Source organism: Ochotona curzoniae, unplaced genomic scaffold, assembly GCF_017591425.1.
Source record: "Ochotona curzoniae isolate NIBS_2020 unplaced genomic scaffold, NIBS_Ocur_1.0 contig_3520, whole genome shotgun sequence".
In the NCBI taxonomy this organism is placed as follows: Eukaryota; Metazoa; Chordata; class Mammalia; order Lagomorpha; family Ochotonidae; genus Ochotona; species Ochotona curzoniae.
The window spans coordinates 20,948,905-20,969,598 of NW_024465894.1; the positions used below are offsets into that span (position 1 = coordinate 20,948,905).

Genomic DNA, 20,694 nt, shown 5'->3' on the forward strand with positions numbered 1-20,694 from the left:
CCTCCCTCTGCCCTGGACACTCTCTGTCCCTGCCACCTCAAATATCTCATTGGCCCTCTCTATTATTCCCCTCTCAAAATGTCTACTAAACTCCCCTCTCTTCCACTTCTCTTTATCCCACTTGTATCATTTTATTATTTTTCGGTATGGCATGCTATGCTAATTCATGTATTGTCTGTCTCCCCTCTAAAAGCGTATCAGATTTGAAATAGATATCCTTTAATTATTGCTGTATGTCAGCGGTGAGCACATGGCACAGCAAATGGTTGGTGCTCAAAAAAGATATGAAATGAAGGGAAAAGGGGATGAATGAATGAATATTGCCTACTGAACTGGCTCATTCAGTTGGTCTCTGCAGGACAGGCCCTGTAAACTTGCCTCAATATCTTGGTCAGCTATGACTGGATATGATATGGCATATCCTGGAGTATCCCTTCTGGCCTGCAATCGACTCTACTTCAACTTACTCTCTGATTCCTCTGTAATTCTTCAGATTCCACCCTCAACTCCTTCCTAAGGGGACCCCAGTTTTGTCCAAATGTCCACCCCCATGTGGAAGGCAACTGCTTGCCACCCAACTTCTTGCTTCTGCAGTAGACCTGATGGGCATTCAGTGTGCAGTGTTCCCCCAAGGATGGCTAATAGTCCAGGGTTGGGTGCATGGCACAGGCTGGCCCTCTCAGAGGTCAGAAAAGACTTTACAGTCCTTGCCAGAGGGAGTCACTTGTCACTCTTTCGCTGGTTGACAACAGGAAGCTAGGGGTTCTAACTGCTACTGGCAGCCATGTTGTAGGAAAACTGACTTCAGGTAAGTTGACCCTGAAGTAGAAAGCACCTGATCCCTTAAGGACATCACTGAGCACTGGTCAAGTGGTGCCAGAGTCCACTCTGCCCCTAGACTTCTTCACCTACCTGAAGTCTCGTAAGGCAGGTTGGATTAGCTGACTCTGTCACTTAAGATTGAAAGTGTTTGATGACCTCCCAGCATGCTGTCCTTCTGTGAGCTGCTCCCCATAATGGGGTCATCAGTCACAGCTCCCCTCTTCCTCACAACAGGGCATAGATACCTGGCTCAGGCTGGCCAGCAGAACACCGACTGCCACTCAGGAGTGGGTGGGCTAAAGGTTAAAGAGCAGTCAGGTGTGTATTACTAGAGAAGCTGAGGAAGAGAGCCTCTTTCTGAGACACACACTCCCCTGGCAAGGAATAGGTGACATAGCTGTCATGTAGACAAAGTACGTCTCAGAATGCTACTCACACAGGAAGAGGCTGGGTTAAAGAAGTGACAGGTACACCACACACACACACACACACACACACACCACACACATGCCCAAGGACACCAGGTGAACCCAGCAGCCAGCTCAGTCTGAAACCAAAGTCAACCTTCAAATCCATGAGACAAGAACATGCCTTTTGCATCTGTCACCTGCAATTGTCCATCAAAGAACCTTCTGCAGCAATCCAAGCATGAAATGTTATCTCTCTTGTCTTTGACTCTTGGTAGTTACACTAATTTAGAGCCTTTACCTCCCCTACGCACGAGTTTCTTTTCTTTTCACAGGTATGTGTTTGGTTTCTGCCACTACATTGCATGATTCTGAAGTTTACCTTAACACTTGATACTGTGGTACTATCAGGCAAAAGCACAAAAACCAAGGAGGTAGAGTTATTTATCCCCAAATTGCTGACTCTAATACATGATGAAAACCTAACAAAGCACACCATAAGGGATGAGTTATATAAATGATGAGTCACGATTCGTTGAAATGCTGTTCAAAGTATTCTGCAAATTCCTACATGGTGATAAACAAAGGCATTTGCAATACACAGCTCAATGAAAATGTCATGAAATGGTATGTCTAATCTTTTTATTAAATTATCTACGTAGATACGGGTTCACACACTTCTGTAACTGCTTGTATGCAACAGTTTGAAAGGCCAGTCATCAATTTAACAGCTATACTCCTTCTTCAGCAGGTGTGGCTCTCTGTGTTTCAAAATCCCTAAGTTTTCCATCCTGAATCTATTTCTTGTGTGATATTCCTCAGGAGTCTGGATGGTGGGAATGCACAAAAATCTTTTTAAAAATGTATTTGAAAGATAAGAGTTGGGAATGAAGGAAGATGGGGTGGTAAGTGTCATTGGGTTATCATTATGTTCTTAAATCTGAATATATGAAATTTGTTTCCCTTATATAAATAGCATAAATATACAAAATAAAAAAGAGCTACACAGAGAGAAAGGGACACACATAAGTACAGAGAGAGAGAAAGAGAGAAAGACAGAGAAGGGTTGTCTTGCTGGTTCACTTTCCAGATGGCCACACTGGCCAAAACCATGCCAGGCCAAAGCCAGGAGCTTCATCTAGGTGTCCACGTGGGTAGTAAGGACCTAAACATTTGAACCATGATACACTACTCTCCCCAGATCATTAGCAGAGAGGAGTAATGGAAAGTAGAGCATCCAGGACATGAACTGGCACCCACATTACATCTCAGTGTCATAGGCAGCAGCTTTATGTGCTATGCTACAATACCAACTCTGCAAAGAAATCTTTAAAACTATTTTTTATTGACTGATCTATGTGTAATTTCTACACAATTCTTTGTGATAGGGTTTTTTTGAAGACATCAATCTAAAAATAATTCATGCTGTATTTTACAGCCTTGTGGATAAGTCTGAAAGCACATTTTCAAATGGCAAAGGACTCAAATTGTCTCCTGCCATATGACTTGGCTGATGCAATGCTGTGCAGGTCTGAACATTATCTTTGAAAGGACATCCAAATTCAGCAATTGGAAGAGAGAACTGCACATCTGTGGATTAACCAAGATCTAAACAAGCTGTCCACAGCTGACATATTGAACTGACTGAGACAGTGCATGCTGTTTAGAAGTACAAATACCATTTCATTAAAAATACGTCCCCCAATAGTAAGTGCTCTATGTGGAGGCAAGAGGTTCCATCTAACATCCTACAGGTATCCAAGTTTGGAAATGCATAGATCTGCCAAGCTCCCGTGCTTTCTGAAGGCAGTGGTTGTAGAAATTCGTGATATTTTCCATGCACAGGACAGAATGAGATGGAAACATCCCCCTCAATCAGACACCCATAACCAAGCTCCCTTGGGTAGCTGGAGTGGCGTATAGGATGGTGGGGGTCTCCTGGCACCTGAGGGTAGGTATGGCTCTGCTGTGATTGTTTCCCACATGACCTACATGAGCACTGGTACAAAAACAAAGCCACACAAGCACACTGTGCCAAGGAACACAGCTAATATACCAAGCAAGACTCTGCAATACAGAAAGTCTATAGACCTTGGACAGTATGGCCTGGACAGCACTATCAAGACCCATGGCAAGTGCATTTACATAAGAATAAGGCATTTTGAGGATGATTGGACCATTCCGGTATTTCCAAAGGTTGTGTTACTATCATTGATGATGACTACAATGATCACAAAGCCAGCAATGAGAATGTTTGCCAGTTTGCTGAGAAGGAATCCCAGTCATGCTCTGGGCACTTTACTAGCACAACATAACTTCATTCTTGCAGCTCCTGTGGGAGGTAGGAAGTCAGTGGTCCCATTTCCTAGGCAACTCAGAAAATGTAGTAGGTTACCCTGATGCATGGTTAAAGCACAGCAGAGCTTGGGTTTGCCCTTGCAGTTCTCTGCTAGCCTTCCTACAGGGTCCAGCTGCTACCTTGTGCAGAGCTCATTTCTTTTTTTTTATTGTAAAAGTGTATTTGTAAGATTTGTATTTATTTATTTGAAAGTCAGAGAGAGAGAGAGAGAGAGAGAGAGAGAGAGAATGAACGAATGAATCTATCTTTGATTCACTTACCAAATAACCACAATGGCTAGGACTGGGTCAGGCTGAAGCCAGGAGCTTCATCCAGGTCTCTTATGTGGGCAGAGGTTCAAACAGTTGGGTCATGCTTTGCTGCTCTTCCCAGTCCATTACCAGGGAGCTGGACTAGAAGAGGAACAACTGGGACACAAATTGGTGCCCATAAGGAATAGATCTTAACTCTTCAAAATCCTTCAAATACCCCAACCCTGGGCAGCCCAACGTATACCCTGGAATCCAAGTCTTGGGTTTGGCTTCAGGAACCAGAACATGGAAGGTATAACAGAGTTTATTTATTTATTTATTGTTTTTGTTTTCAGTATCAACTGCGATGCACACAGGAGCTTCTTCTCTCTGGAAACATACCTGTACTGATGTATGATAAGGATTGCCTAGGACTACAGGACTTGTTTTCTATTCCTGCTCTGGCCTCTCCTCCCTTGAAGGGTAGAAGCTGTGTCTATCCCACTCCTTATAAGCTTGCACAGAATGGTTCATGTGAACTGAGTAGTTCTCAAGTAAAGTGGCTCTTGTGGAGTAGCTGGTTTTGCCTTTGGAACCTAGCAAGGAAAATGTATGATCAGTGTGTACTGGGCCAAGCAGCTGCTGAAAGAGGGACAGCTGGAGGTTTGGAGGAAACCCACAATGCTTGGAGGATCTTGCATCAAGTCCAGAACTTGACCCTTTCAAGCTGTGCAGCTTTGACTCTGTTCTCATCTAACCTAGACCTCACAATGCTCTTCAGGGAGCAGGGGACTGTTGGGAGGAGTAAATGGATGCAAGTGGACAGAGGAGACTTTGTTATAAGGAAGTACCTCATGCACACTTCTTGCTGAAGATGCTGGAGAAAGACACAGGTGAAGCAGTGGTCCCAGCATCTGACAAGCAGCTAACCCCAAGACATGGACAGGCCCAGCTATCTGAGACTAGTCAACCCAACTCTAGTTCAGTCATTCAGCCTGATCTAAAGACGCCCAGATCCAATTAACTGTCACTGCTACCTGTCACTGAGGCTGTGAGGCTGTGTGTCACACAGCATCACTCTGGCAATATACTGATGTGCTCTCTGATGCACGGATAGCAGATACACCCAAGATAATCCAATGAACCACAGCGAACTAACAATAATGAACAGCTTCTGGCAGACCCAAAGAATTCCTGAGCGACAAGATGATAAAGCAGTGCCTTCCAGGGTAGCCAGGACCCTGCTCTTGCTTCTTGGTGGAAATAATATTTATATGTTTGAAGTATACACTGTCAGAGGCCACAAAAAAAAGACGATTCTATTTTGAGGCAGTCACAACTCAGAGAAACTTATTTATTAATTCCACAGTAATGGATGTAATACCAATTCAAACCCAGCTGTCCTGCGTGGTGAAAAGGACTGGAGATTTTTGAGTAATGAGGCCAGCACTATGGCATAGCAGGTAAACTCATTATCTGCTTCGTCACAATCCTAGTTGCTCCATTTATGATTCAGCTGCCTGGTAATGCACCTTGGAAAAGCAGCAGAGGACAGACCAAGTACTTGGACCCTCTGCCACCCACATGGGAGACTCCTGGCTTCAGCCTGGCACAGTCCTGGTAGCTGTGTCCATCTGGAAAATGAACCAGTGGATGGAAGATCTCTCTCTCTCTCTCTCTGTAACTCTGAGTTTCAAATTAATAAGTGAATTGAAAAGAGATCTAAGTCACTGTTATTGGATTAAGAGGAATGACTTGGACGTATTTGGGATTATTCAAGATAAATGGCTCCCTTAACTGAAGGTGTGAATATCCTGGTAGAATATTCCATAATGTGAGACACTGTTGCCTAAAAGGTTTAATGATCTACCATGTTATCTTGTACATACAACTCCAATGATACTCTGGGAAATAACATACTCAACTTAAAAAACAAAAACAAAAAAACCTATTTGCAACTAGCCATGGCCATGCACCATACTTTGATCAATGGGAATAAGGGACACATTCACGTAGAGCATGAACTTTGATGCACTGTTTGGAGGGAAAGCAGTCATTGTAGGATCAAGCAGGACAATAACCATTAGACCCCCAGGGGTACCATTTGCTATCTGAAATGATGTTTGAAACCAACTCTCTCTGCATTTCTTGTTATATGAGAATGGAAACTCCCATTGGTTGCAGTCATTGTTAGTTGGGGTTGCTATACTTTCAAGCATGTGCACACTGGTATGTGGTATAGAGATGCTCTTCTGTGTAGGAGCAGTGAAGAAGGCCATCAAAAGGGAGAAGCTTTCAAACCAGTATTCTTGAAAGACAAATACTATCCCATTGGATAGGTGCAAAGGTTCATTGGGAGTAATAAAAATGCAGGACTCTGGCAACAGTGGCTAAACTAGAAAAATATATATCTTGTATAAGAATAAATTGCTATGGCCTGTGACTTAATGGAGGTGAACAGGCTCTAGCTGAAAAGTCAATACACATAACAGCTTCTGAATTGCAAGGGCAAGTGTGTTTGAATGGCGCAATGTTAACCCTGCTGCTTTATGTGGCATCTGCAGCTAGCAGCCCTCACAGGCAGTTTCTTTTTAAAACACTATGTGCACCATGTCTCTGTCCTTCATTTCAATGGCAGCAGTGATGTGGAAGGAATGTCTAGGGAATATCCGTACGACTTTGGCTTGGTTCAACATCACAGTCACCACCATCATCATAACCACTACCACCTCCATTATCATTATCACTACCATCATCGTTATCACCACCACCACCATCACCATCATCACCACCAGCACCATCACCACCATCACCTTCATTATTATCAACACCATCATCATTACCACCACCACAGCCATCATCATCATCACCATCACTGTCACCATCTGTTGTTTTCACAGCTTGAAATGATCTCATGGTTAGGTTTTAGAAAATAAAATCACATCTTTCAAAAGGGATTTATTTGAGATAGACAGTTTGGGGGAGGGAGACAGGAATGGAGGGAGAGAGAATGAGAGAGACACTTTCATTTTCTGGCTTTGCCCCTTTAAATGGTTGCAACAGCCAGAGCTAGATTAGGTCAGAGTCAGAAGCCAGGAACTCTATTTGTGTGTCTTCCATGTGGGTGGCAGGGGCCCCAAGTACTTGGCCATCATCTGCTGCCTTCCCGGGAGCATTAGTCAGAAACTGGATTAGAAGCAGAGTAGCTTGGACTCAAACTGGCTGTGGTGGAATCAACCTTGTGCCAACTCTGGGGGCTATCCCATGACCAAGGATATTTTTCTTCTGGAGAAACATACTGACCTATAGTCTCTAAGGAGAGACGTGCTCAGCCTCTCAGCCCAGCCATGGGCTGTGGCTGTGAACAAGATGGGTTGGGCACAGGGATTTCCAAGGGACATGAGTGAAGCAGATGGATCTTAGCATTCACCTCTGCACCCCGTGGTATTCTTCAGGCCTTAGAAATCCAGAGACCCACTGACTTTCAAACATCGGAATCTGCCTCAGGTTATTGGAAGACTTTCCATGTAACCAAATTTAGCCAAGAAATGCTGGGGAATTAATCCTCCACGGAGCCCTCCACCAATGACTAATAAAGTGGGTACATCTATACCCTGCTCCCTTGCTCCCTCATGAGGGGTGATTCTACTTTGTGGCCCAGTCTCCTGAGCCAGATGCTTGGTCGCCAATCTGTAGGGTCACATGGCCCTCTTGGGTGCTTGTTGTGGGTCAAACATGCACCTTCAGTTGTCATCCATGTTTGCAGAGGCAGCGGTTTGAGACAGTTTTGTTCACCTGCATGCCCATCCTTCCGATGGGCCAGACCCTGCCTTTGTGCTAGGTATGTGCTAGGTCATTTCACCTTCCCCACATCCCACATCCAGAGACCGGTCTCACACGGTCTCTACAGGAGTCAAGTGTGATTTGCAGAGCCAGATTTAGTGTTCTCTGACATCAAACTTGGCGATTTTAATCACATGGCTTTTAAGCTCAGTGGACATCAGGCACCTAGGAAAGAAAGACATTCCCTCCAACCATTCAACAATGACCTGTAATACGAAGGGGCAATGGGTCTTTTGGTGTAGTGATTCAGTCAGAAGAAAAGAGCATGTGGTTGTCCTGAAGAAACTTTGGTTGGAATTCCCAGAAGCAGATGTTCAGTTGAAAATCCACATGCCGCAGGAGACCAAGAACACAGCTTGGGAGACAGACGGGAGGGGAAGAAGCCAAGGACCATAAGATGCCAGCTAAGATCCTAGCCTGAGAGTGCCCCTGAACACAGCATTAAAGTGTGTGACCTGCAATTGACAGCCTTAGTCTTGTCTTGGAGCAAAGGAACTGGGCTGTCATGCCACTATGGCAGTCAGTCATTGCTGAGCATCCCACAGAATGCACATCCCCAGAAACTTGCCACTCTAGGTACCTTCTGCTGAAGTGGCTTCAGGAACACAAGAGAAGTGCCACATAGGTTGCAGGGCTGCCTCATTAGCAGCAAAGCATGCAGTAGCTGGTGGATGAGCACAGAAATCAGTACTGGGGTTCTTGTGGAGTTGATGGAGCACCAGCATGACTGCCAAATGTGTGAACCAACTACATTAAAGGCAAAGACAGGCTAGTCACCGGTTTGTAACGGAACACAGGGGAAGGATACCTGGGTTCTATACGGTGAGGGGAAGGATGTGACAGCATCATCTGGAGAAGCTGATGGTTAATCCAACATGGGCATCCCTAGGAGACAAGTGGGTTTAATTCTTGAGGACTGCAATAGAGTGTATATGCAATAAATGGAGTCACACAAATTTCTTGGTTTCCTACTGCATGTGAAATTTATGTTTACACTCTATTACATGTGCAATATGCATATCTTAATATTCATATGCAATTTGCATATCCTGATTTTGAAAAAATCTTATTTCAGGGCAGGCATTTAGCCTGTCATCAGGCTGGAATACCTGGGCTTGGTGCCCAGCTCCAGTTCCTGATTAATGCTCCTTGCTGATTCAGGCTTTGCTTAGGACACTGTGGTAACAGCTCAAGTCACTGGACACCCATGTGGAAGACTTGGATTGAGTTCCTTGCACCTGGCTCTAGCTGCCCAGTCATGCTTGGAGAATGAATCAGAAATAACTCTCTCTGTTCGTCAAATAAACAAATGGATATTAAAACATAAGTTCGTCCCAAAAAAGTTCTAATGATCACCTGGGACTTCAAAAGTCCTAATTTCTGTTAGTGGAGGATCTTGCCTTAATGGGGGTGGCTGTTCACTCACAAAGGTTGGTGAAGGCTGCGGTGGTTGTGGCAATTTCGTAAAACATTAAAATGACCTACTGTTTCTTTCACACATGATGTTTGGTAGCATTTTTTTCTCAACTGAGGCATTTTTCTTCTCAAAACAGGAGACAATCTTCTTGAGCCCTCCAAGTAAGTTCAATCATAGTCAAAATCCTATGTGGTTATTCCAACAGAATCCTCTATGGTCATCCCAACAATGTCAACACTTTCACTAGAATTGGAATCAATTTCAACAAATTACTTTTTTTTTTTTTTAAGATTTATTTTTATTATTCTTTCATTGGAAAGGCGGATATACAGAGAGAGGAGAGACAGAGAGGAAGATCTTCCGTCCGATGATTCACTCCCCAAGTGAGCGCCTCGGGCCGATACTATGCCGGTCCGAAGCCAGGAGCCTCTTCCGGGTCTCCCACGCGGGTGCAGGTTCCCAAAGCTTTGGGTCGTCCTCGACTGCTTTCCCAGGCCACAGGCAGGGAGCTGGAAGGGAAGCGGGGCTGCCGGGATTAGAACCGGCGCCCATATGGGATCCCGGGCGTGCAAGGCGAGGACCTTTAACCACTTGCGCCACCGCGCCGGGCCCAACAAATTACTTTTTTTAAAGAATTATTTTTTTGTTCATTTTAAAGGCAGAGTTAGAGTCTGCCATATACTGGCTCACTCCCCAAATGGCTACAATGGCTGGAGCAGGGCTGGCCACACACCGGTAGCCTGGAGCTTCTTCTGGGTTTCCTACATTGATGCAGGGGGCCAAGGACTTCAACCATCTTCTGATACTTTCCCAGGTGCAGCAGCAATGGAGCTGCATCACAACTGGAGCAGCTGGGACTCGAACTGGTGCTCATATAGGATACCAGTATTACAGGTAGAAGTTTAGGCTGCTATGCCACAGTGCCAGCCCCAAGACATAACTTTCTCAACTCATCTATAAACTTCAACTAAAGTATGATCATAAGATGATGACATGTAGCCACATCTCCTAATTCAAGTTATCTTGTAATTAAAAAAATTGATTTACTTATAAGACAGAGCAACAGACATAGAAAGGTATGCAGAAAGTGATCCTCCATCTTCTAATTTTCTCTCCAAATGGCTGCAATAAGCAGGACTGTGCAACTCCATCTGGGCCATGTAGTCGGCAGATGCCCCAGGTGCTGGGTCATTTTCTCCTGCTTTCTCAGGCACATTAGCAGGGAGCTGGATCTGAAGCCTAGAGGCTGGGATGGGAACTGACACTCTGACAAAGGACTGTAGCGTTCCAGGTGGCACCTTAATCCATCGTGCCACAATTCCAGCCTCAGTTTTCATCATTTATACCAACAATGCATTACTTCCTTCACTGAGATCTTGAACTCTTGAATGTCACCTATGATCAGAAAGAACTTCATCAAAACCCCTGTCAATGTTGATATTTTGAACTCTGCCAGTGATTCAGAAAAGTTTCTAATGCCATCTAGAAGAGTGAAAAACTCTCGGAAGATTTTTTAGTTACTTTGCTAGATACACCAGAGGAATCATTCTTGATGGCAGCTATGACTTTCTGAAACATAGTTCTTAAATAAGATTTGAAAGTTGAAATTATTGGCCCAGCATGATGGCGCAATTGGCTAATCCTTGCTCTTTAAGTGCTGGCATCCCATATGGGCACCAGTTCATCTTCCGGCTCCACCACTTCCCATCCAGCTCCCTGCTTGTAGCCTGGGAGAGCAGAGAAGGATGGCTCACATCTTTGGGACTCTGCATCTGCATGGAAGACCCAGAGGATGTTCCTGGCTCTTGGCTTTGGGTCGGCTTAGCTTTGGTTGTTGTGGCCACTGGGAAAGTGAACCAGTGGATGGAAGATCTTCTATTCTGTGTCTCTTTCTCTCTGCAGATATGTTTTTTTCCAATAAAAATAAATAAATCTTTATTTAAAAAAAAAGAAAGTCGAAGATACTCTTTAATTTACAGGTTGTGAAAGTATGCAGTGCGAACAGCATCCATCACACTAAACATCTCCATCAGACCTCTTGGATGAGGAATATTTTGAAATGATCTTTTTTTTCTTTTTCTGAGCAGAAGGTCTCAACAGTGAGCTTAATGTTGTGGATGAACATGCTACAACCCAAGCTTTGTTGTGAGGGCCTACAATTAGTTTCAGTGTAGTTCTTAAGGACTCAGAACTTTTGGAATGGTAAAAGAGCCTGAACTTTGGTGTGGAGACACAGTGGCATTAGTCCCTCACAAGAGATCAGCCCAGCCTTTGAAGCTTTGAAGCCAGGCACTGGCTTGTCCTCCCTAGCTATGGGAGTCTATGGGAGTCTCTTACGGCAGAAGCTGTGTGACATCAAATCTGCCAACTTGTTCCATGTTGTCGCCTTCATTAATCATCTGAGCTAGATCTTCTGTGTAACTTGCTGTGGCTTCTCTGTCAGCACCTGTTGCTATGCTTTGGACTGAATGTTAGAGAACTGACATGTTTCCCTAAACCTCCTCAACAAGCCTCTGCTATTTTCAGACATTCTTCTGCAGCTTACCCAGCCTTCAAGGAATTGAGGAGAGTTAGGGCTTTGCTGTGGATTAGGTGTTGATGGGAGGGAATGTTACAGCTGGCTTGATTTTCTATCCAGAACACTTAACACTTTCTCCAATGAGCAATAAGGCTGTTTTGCTTTCTTATCACTTCTGTGTTCACTGGAGTAGCACTTGTAATTTACTTCTCAAGAACCATTCTTTGCATTCACAACTTTGCTAACTGGCACAAGAGGCCTAGTTTTCAGTCTGTCTTGGCTTCCAATGTGCCTTCCTCAAAACGCTTAATCATTTCCAGCTTTTGGTTCAAAGTGAGAGATGTGTGACTCTTTCACTTGAACACTTAGAGGCCATTTTAAGATTGACCTGGCCATATTTCCATATTGTTTTTCTATAGGAGAAGGGAAATGTGTGTGTGTGTGTAGGAACTAGCCAGTCAGTGGAGTAATCAATATAGTCAAATAATGCACCAAACTCACCTTCTTTTATGGCACTGGTCTGTTTGTCTCAAAACAATCACAGTAACCCTAAAGATTATTAATCATCCTTGTAGATGCAATAATAATGAAAAGTTTCAAGTACTGCACAAATTACAAAAATGTTTCACAGAGGCATGGACTGAGCCCATGCTGTTTGCAAAACACTGTCAATGGAATTGCTTTAGTTAGGAATAAAGCCCCTTCCTAGTATCTGTGTGGCACAATAAAGTACAATAAAACAAAATAACACCTGAGACGGTGAATAGGCATAAGAGAAGCACAGACTTCAGGGAAGAAATGGCAAAGCAGCAGCATGAATGAAAGTAAGGTGTTCCACATAAAAGCAAGAATAAAAGCACGGTGCTCAAAACTACAGATGATTCACTGTTGCTGGAGTCGTGACTGAGGGCAGGAGAAGGGTAGAAAGCCTGGAGTTCAGTTTGGGGACCGAACTGAAACCTTCCAATGCATGGGAGGAACCACTGTTGACATTACGAGATGAATTTTATGAAGATGATGGAGATAGTGATGAACATTTGATGATGGTGATTGTGTTGATGGTGGTGAGAGACTGTGATGGGATGGGAAGAATGGAGGTGGAGGTGTTGATGGTGACTGATACTAATGCTAATGATGATGATGACAGTAATGGTGAGGTTAGCTCAGGTTTATTGATGAAGACCATGAGTCTAGAGCTCACAAAAGCCTAATCCTCTCAACAATAACACCACATAGATGCTACTATTACTCTAATTTTTCAAACTGGGAAACTGAGGTAAAGATCATCTACATGCAAGGTCATAGAGTCAGCACATGGTCCACACTGGGTCTGATCCTGCTTGGGTGACGCCAGGCCACGCTTGGGCTCATGGCTCTAACCCTAAACACCGGAAGAGATGCAGCTGAGCTCATGCACTGGCTTGTAGATTTCTCAGGACCACTCACGCTTCTGTGAATTCTTTTTTCCCTTTCATTCTTTCCCATGTCTCAACAGCACTCCTTAAATCCAGCTGGCGTATCCTGGGAGTCTGTAAGGACTTGCTCACAAGAGGTATTCTTCAGCTTCATTTGAGAGGGCGAGAACAATGGCTTTTAGAAAATGTTTCTTTTCTAGAGGACTTTAAAACTTAAAAAATTCATTCAACTGCCTGCAAGGTGGTACAATGCTCCAGTTCAGGATGGGTAAGAGACCTTCTTGTCATCCAAGTCAGCTGAGCCTTCTCTCTGCACAGAAAACTGCAATAGAAGGATTTCTACGCCTCAGTTTGAGTTGAGCTTTACAGACAATCATTCCTTTGAATGATACTGAGCTGGCTAAAGCTATTAAGACATCTGCATTCTTGCCCTTCTATTACTTTATATGACTCTCTTAGCAAACACAGTCTTTGGCACTGGTAATTTCAATAGCTGCCAGTTAACATCCCACAGAGGAACTGCAAGCTAGTCAAGGGTGAGCAACTAGCTCATCTGACAGCAGAATAGGCCTGAGACAGAGGCACCCCAGGCAGCCTCCTAATCTGGTGCCTCTTCATATTCAAACCCTGTAAATATTTAGTCAAGACTGTTGCACAGGAACAGGAAGGACAAAACAAACATCCTATTAATAAAAGTGTATATAGAGTGAAGGCCTTAAGTCATTTTGAGGATTATTTTGTAAAATCTTCCCTCATTTTTCTGTAACTGTTACTCTATTTCAGGTTTCATCTGCACTTTTCTACAGTAGGCAACTTAATGTTGAAGAAATGCAAACTTAAACAGTAAATTCACTTTACTGAGCATTAGTAGACACTGCAACTGTTCACTTTAAGAATTTCAGGTAGCTGAAATGATGTGAACACTTTCAAAATATATGCAATAGAGGATGCTGCACTGTGGCAGAATAGGTTAAACTGTTTTTTTTTTTTGTGACACTGGCACCCCCAGTTTGAGCAGTAGTTCAAGTCCTAGCTGTTCTACTTTAAATCCAGTTCCTGGGCATCTGGGAAAGCAGCAGAAGATGGCCAAAGTGCTTGGCTATCTGTCATCACATCAGAGACCCTATCTCCTAGCTTTGGCCTGGCCCAGCCTTGGTTGTGGTCATTCAGGGAGTGAAGTAGTGGAAAGAATTTCTTTCTCAGCATCACTTTGCCTTTCAAAATATGAAAAAAGTAACAGAAATACTATAATGTTTAAATAATAGAAATAGCAGCAGAAAAGAAAGATTTTTGTCTACTTTAAGTGGTTCATTGCTTCCAAAGAATACACATATGTGTCTTCAATTGTGTAGGAAATCATGTCATGTGGAAATTCAGATTGTTATTATCTTTCAGGTTTGTCACAGTGCTGGTTATGTGGTCCCAGTAGCCTGACATCCTGAGCGGTGCTCAGATGGTCACCCTACAGTCTGGTTTGGAATGCCAAGGTCACATTCCCATATTGGGACCACTTTTTTCAGTGTATCTAGTGTCCTATTGCTAGAACCTACCTAACCCCATTGCACATGTTCCCAGAGTAGAAGCTGACAGGCCATTCATCAGTGGTAACAGGCTACACCAGGTCATCCCAAGGTCTCTGGTCTTGGCCTTGTGATAGGTGTCAGGGAATAACAAGCTGGAGGATGTCATTGGGGGTCCCACCTTGGGTACCTGTGTGCACATGAATAAAGTCAACAGTTTAAACTCTGATTTGCATCGTATTGCTTTAGATCTGGTACAGCTAACAAAGTTGGACCAGAGCTTCCTGTTGCTGTACTTTCAACATCACATTTTAATAAACCATGAAAATAATGTTCAGATGATTAGAATGGGCTTTTAATTAGAAGTCCCAAAATCACCTCAGTAAGACACAGAGTTGGCAAAACATAAGGCCTCCTCTTCTGGCTAGAGATGTATGAATATTCTGGGGAAACTTTGGTCCTTGGATCTGGGTGCTGATGGACCCATGCTTGCAACTTTTCATCCTAAAGAGGTAACAATGAGGGCTTTAAAAACCATACTCAGCTGCAAACCATGCTTTCAGCCACAAATCCCGTCTGCTGTTAAAGGAACAAAGTGAGATGTTCCTACTGCTTAAGGATGATGCACTCTTGCAGTATGTGGGAGGTGTTTACACAGAGAGCTAGAACCTCATCAAGCCTTCAGCTACCACTCTGAAGGGCTGGCAAATGCAAGAAGCAGAGTTGCAAAAAGGTTCCAAGAGATCACCTAAAGGCACATTGGGCTTGAGTGCTCTGAAGTGCAAGAGAAAGGAATTCCCTTGAGGTCATGAAGGCTAGAAAGGGACTGGAAGAGAGTAATTGTTTGAAATTTGATGATGGTTCTCTTCCTCGCTGCACAAAAGCAAAAGGAAGAAATCTGTTAGAGGATTACTCCTTCTCTTCCTAGTATAAATGAGTGGGTGGAGTAGTGATCATGGCATCTCTACAAAGCAAGAATCAAACAATGGAGCTGTGTGACCCAAGGTGAGTTGTTTAACCTCATTAATCAGATTATGCACGCAAAATTCCTGACACAATAGCCCCCATGTTGTGAGCATTCCTTACTTGCTAGAAAATATTATTGATGCTAAAGGTCATATTACAATTTTAATTAATTTGTGAGAAAAATGGGACCAACTGAATAGAAACAGATTTAGGGAACTGATCATCCTCTCTTCTTTACAAAATCATAAGAAAAAGGTTATCAAGCTGGTTCTTCTCTTTGACCAACTCTGTGGTACCCCCTTTCAGAGAAACAGACATAAAACAATAGTTTGCCAAATAGCTTGATTTCTCCTTTTTTCTTTGCTCATACGAACCGTAGCCCATCCAGAGAAATCCAGGGCCAGCTTCACATTCCAAAAAACACATTTAGGATTCCCCAGCAGTCCACCACAATGGCCAACACAATGGTAAAATTCAACCCACCCCTGGATCCAATGTTAATTACAACTGAAAAACAGATGGAGTCTCCATCTCGGCCCATCTGTTCCACATCTGTGGGACTTTTTCCCAGCAGAGAAGGCAGAGCCATGGCCAATTTCCTTTGGCTCCAAGCAAGACTGGATGCTTGCATGTAAGAAACCATCTTGTTTTTCTGTCATGATAAGATTTTCTCTGATCTACCTAACCACAGAAACATTAGGTCAGACATCCGAGCTGGCTAAGGTCAGCGGCATTGCCTCTGGAACGAGGACTGCTACTTAGCTCAGGAAGCTATAAGTGAGAAAAGCCAGCGATAAGGAAATGCTCAGCTGCAACTCATCAAACTCCACCCACAACACAGATAACTACAATTATAGAGTGGCCTCTCTGGGTAAATTATTTGCTTGGCTTCTATTATTCAAATTACGTCGTCTGTTTTTTTTTTTTTTTTAAGATTTATTCATTTTTATTGCAAAGTCAGATATACAGAGAGAGAAGGGGAGACAGAGAGGAAGATCTCCAGTGATTCACTCCCCAAGTGAACACAATGGCCAGTGCTGTGCCAATCCGGAGCTAGGAGCCTGGAACTTCCTCTGGGTCTCCCATGCAGGTGCAGGAACCCAAGGCTTTGGGCTGTCCTCGACTGCTTTCCCAGCCCACAAGCAGGGAGCTGGATGGGAAGCGGTGCCACCGGGATTAGAACCAGCGCCCATATGGGATCCTGGTGTTTTCAAGGAGAGAACTTTAGCCAGTAAGCCACCGTGCTGGGCCCATCACCTGTTTTTTTAAGAACGGATAAAGGACATCATTTCCCATTTCTTTGACGAAAGCAAAGTCTACTGATTGAACAGAAGAACGCTTCCTCATGGCTGCTGTGGGGAATGCCAGTGTCCCTAGGGTGTGACCCAGTGGGGACTTTAGATCCACTGAGGGTCCCCAATTAAAGTAGCATTCTCTGGAATGGCCATTTGGCTTAGCAGTTGAGGTACTAACTGGGATCCTTGGGTTTGAGTTCTGGCTCCACTCACTAACAATTCATTCCATTTACCTACTAAGGTACACCCTGGGAGGCAGCAGACCATGGCTCAGACAGTCCATTCCTGACACCCATGTGGGGGATCTACATTGAGTTTCCTGCTCCTGGCTTTGGGTGGGAACTGGTACGCATTTGATGAGTGAGTCAGTTCATAGACTTACTCTGCAAACAACTAAATAAAAAATTTGAAAGATATAACTAAATGGATACTGAGGATACTAAACATACAAGGATTCCTCAAAATGTTTGTGAAAAGGGAATTACAAGACAAGTTGATTTTTATGAAAAAATTTAAATCCACATATCATTATTTAGATGCCCACATCTTACATATGAGAGCGTAAATTTGAGTCCTGGCTCTGCTCAGGACTTTAACTTCTTCCTAAGGCAGACAGGAAGGCAGCAGGTGATGTCTCAAGTTCTCCAGTCCCTGCTACAGGCACAGCACACCTGGACGAACTTTCAGACTCTTGGCTTTGGCTTGACTCACTTTTAGCTGTTGTGGGCATTTGGGGAACAAAGCAACATATGGAATATCTCTCTCAGCCTTTCCTTCTCTCTCCTTTTTTCTGTCTCTTTGCCTGTCAAAACAAAACACCCCAAAATAAGCAAATTAAAAGTAAAAAAGCAAAAAGTACGCAGAATGTGGAGCAGAAAGAAGTGCTGCTTGGCTGACTCTTGACATTGTACAACTTATGAAAGCTGGTGGGTAGCCTCCCACCTCACCTGTGGCTCCTAGCTGCTCTAGCTCAGGTTTCCACCAGTGCTGTGCTGTTCCTCAGCTCTTGTGAAAAAGAGTCTAAAAGTGGCCAGGGTTTAACCATGAATAACACAGGTAGAAGGAGGGTCAGCCCAGCCTTCTCGGCCCTCCAAGTCATGACCCACACTCTTCCTAAGTGGGACTAAATCCCAGCTGTCTGCAGTGTTAACCAGTTCTCCAATACTCTCTTCTCGGGCTTCCTTCACTTCCCTGACTCACTTCCCTATATCCCTCACCATGACTGAGTCCTTAAACTACTGCTCAATATGCTGTGTTACACTGCAGCAGGCCTATACTCACTCCTAAGGACCCATTACTATTTTTTCAGGGAATTTTCAAGTCAGCTGTTGTAACACTGGGTGCTTCAAATTGGTTGCATTTTGAATATTTATACCGTGGAAATTTGCAAATGCTGCTATGCATCAGGGCTTTTATTAACTGTGTTTCAGTAGAGCCTGTTGTTAAGCATCTACCACAACACCCCTGCTCTCACCCTAATCCTTGTAAGGTTTTGGGATTGTGAGCAGTAAAGGCACCACTAGAGGGACTATGTGAACTTTCATGATTGCAAAATAATCAACATTTCCCATGATTATTAATGGCATTTCTTCACTGGCCCAAGGGCTCATGAATCTCCATGTAACAGCTGGTGGGAGAGTCTTTGTTGCTAGACCCAGAGTTAAGGGATTAAGTAGAAAAACTAAAAGGAAAGAACGCTAGGAGGTATTTCCACAAGGGAACCTTTCCAGAACAGAACAGAAGACAATCCTTGTGACCTTGGAATACACACAGATTTATTAGATAGAATATGCAAGACAAAAACCAAGAAATAAAAAGATCTGATAGATAAAATGAGCCATGCCAAACAAAATAAAGAAAACCTGTATACTTCAAGAAATACCATGAAGAAAATGAAAAGGCAGGCCATAGATCAGGAGAAAATAGTTGTAAAACCTGCACTGTACAGAGTCACTATATTCAATACATAGAGTTATGTTTGATAACTCAAAAGCAAGTAGATAATCACCCAATTAAAGATGGGTAGCATGTTTGAGTAGAAGCTTTATTAAAGACCAGTGAGGGACCAATGTCACGCCAGCATCCCAAATGGATACTAGTTCATGACCTGGCTGCACCACTTTCAATCCAGCTCCCTGCTAATGGTCTGGGAAACTAGAGAAAGAAGGTGTATGAAACCAACATGGGCAACTGGGAGGAAGCTGTTGGCTCTAGCCTGGTACAACCATGGCCATTGTAGCCATTTAAGGAGTGAGCCAGCAGATGGAAGACCTCTTCCTCTGTCTTTCCCTCTCTCCATGATTCTGACTTTCAAAAAAATCTTAAAAAAGAAGACAACAACCCAAAAAACTTGGGCAAAAAACTTGAGCAGAAGCTTCATTAAAGAAGATGAACGAGTGTAAAGCTTATGGAAAGCTGTTCAATATCTTCTGGGAAATGCAAATTAAAACCACAGTGAGCTACATCTATGAACTCACTAGAGTGACCAAAGTTATGACTGACAGCATCAAGTGTTGGCAAGAATGTGGAATAACTGCAACTCTCAAGTGTTGCTGGGGGGAATGTGAACGCGTAGAGTCAGACTGGAAAACTGTACAATTTACTGTAAAAGTCGGCATCCACCATTACACTATTCCCAGAACTTTACTCAAAAGAAATGAAAATGTTTATAGACACTATGTCACATGAGTGTTCATCACAGCTTTATTTATGATAGTCCTCAAACTGGAAATACCTCAGATGTTTACCAACTTATGAGCAACCAAACCAACTTTTGTACATCTGTGCAAAAGAATTCTGCTCAGCAATAAAGAGAAGCCAACCCCTTTCTCACCTATAACACATGCACAAAACTATATGGCTGGATCTCAAAAGCCTGTATTGAGCGATGAAAGTTGACATCATCAACGTTTAAACACACCAGCACTACTTACGCTTGAGAGGATGTGTTGAAAGCTGCACAAGATTATTCTTGCTAAAATCTCAATCAAATACATGCAACCTCAATCGAATTATGTAACTCTCTCATCATGTGTATTTTCCATAAACTTTTTGAAGACTACTTATTTGCATAGATTTTAAAATTGTTTTGCACCCAAATAGAACATACCTTTTTTTTTTTCCTTTTTGATGATTTACCATTTATTTGACAGTCAAAGGGAGAGAGAAAGCGAGAAAAGGGTGGAGGGAGAGAGGGAAGGGGGAAGGGACGCTGGGCCAGATTGAAGCCAAGTACCAAGAACCCCATCCTGTCTCTGAGATCTTGAGCCATTCTCCACTGCCTCCGAGGCATATTAGCAGGAAGTTGAATCAGAAGCAGAGTAGCTGGGACCCAAACTGGCATTCTGATATGGGATGCCCTTTCTCAAACAGTGGATTTACCTATTGAGCCACAAAGACTACTCCTGAATTCACCTTTTAGTTCCATTTTCTATGAAGCTTATGAATTACCCAGGTACATTCTTACATACCTGTGTTTCCACATGTATTCTGTATGTGATTTCATTAAGAAGGTAGGGATTATTGTTATAAATTTTTGACTTTAAAAAAAATTTTTTTTCAATTTTTCCCCATATCATAGTGGGTTATCCCTCTCGTTCTTCCTCTCTCCCTCCCTAAAATATCCTCCTGTTATTTGTCCCCAAGCTTTGATAATAGTGTATTCATTCCTTTCATTGTTACAAGCTTAACTTCCTAATAAATAAATGCAGCATGGCATGGCAAGTATAGGAAAAAGCAGAAAATATGGTAACGTGGGCCTGGTATGATAGCCTAGTGGCCAAATCCTTGCTTTGTATGTGCCAGAATCCCACCTTGGTGCTTATTCATGTCCTTGCTGCTCTACTTCTCATCTAGATCCTTGCTTGTGGCCTGGGAAAGCAGTCGAGGATGGCCAAAGCCTT

At 43.3% G+C, this 20,694-nt stretch overlaps 1 protein-coding gene across 1 annotated transcript in view; it reads right to left on the minus strand.

Moving 5' to 3' along the window:
• Nucleotides 1-20,694, minus strand: part of SLC24A3 (solute carrier family 24 member 3) — a 434,660-nt gene that overhangs the window by 103,575 nt on the left and 310,391 nt on the right. The window lies entirely within an intron of this gene.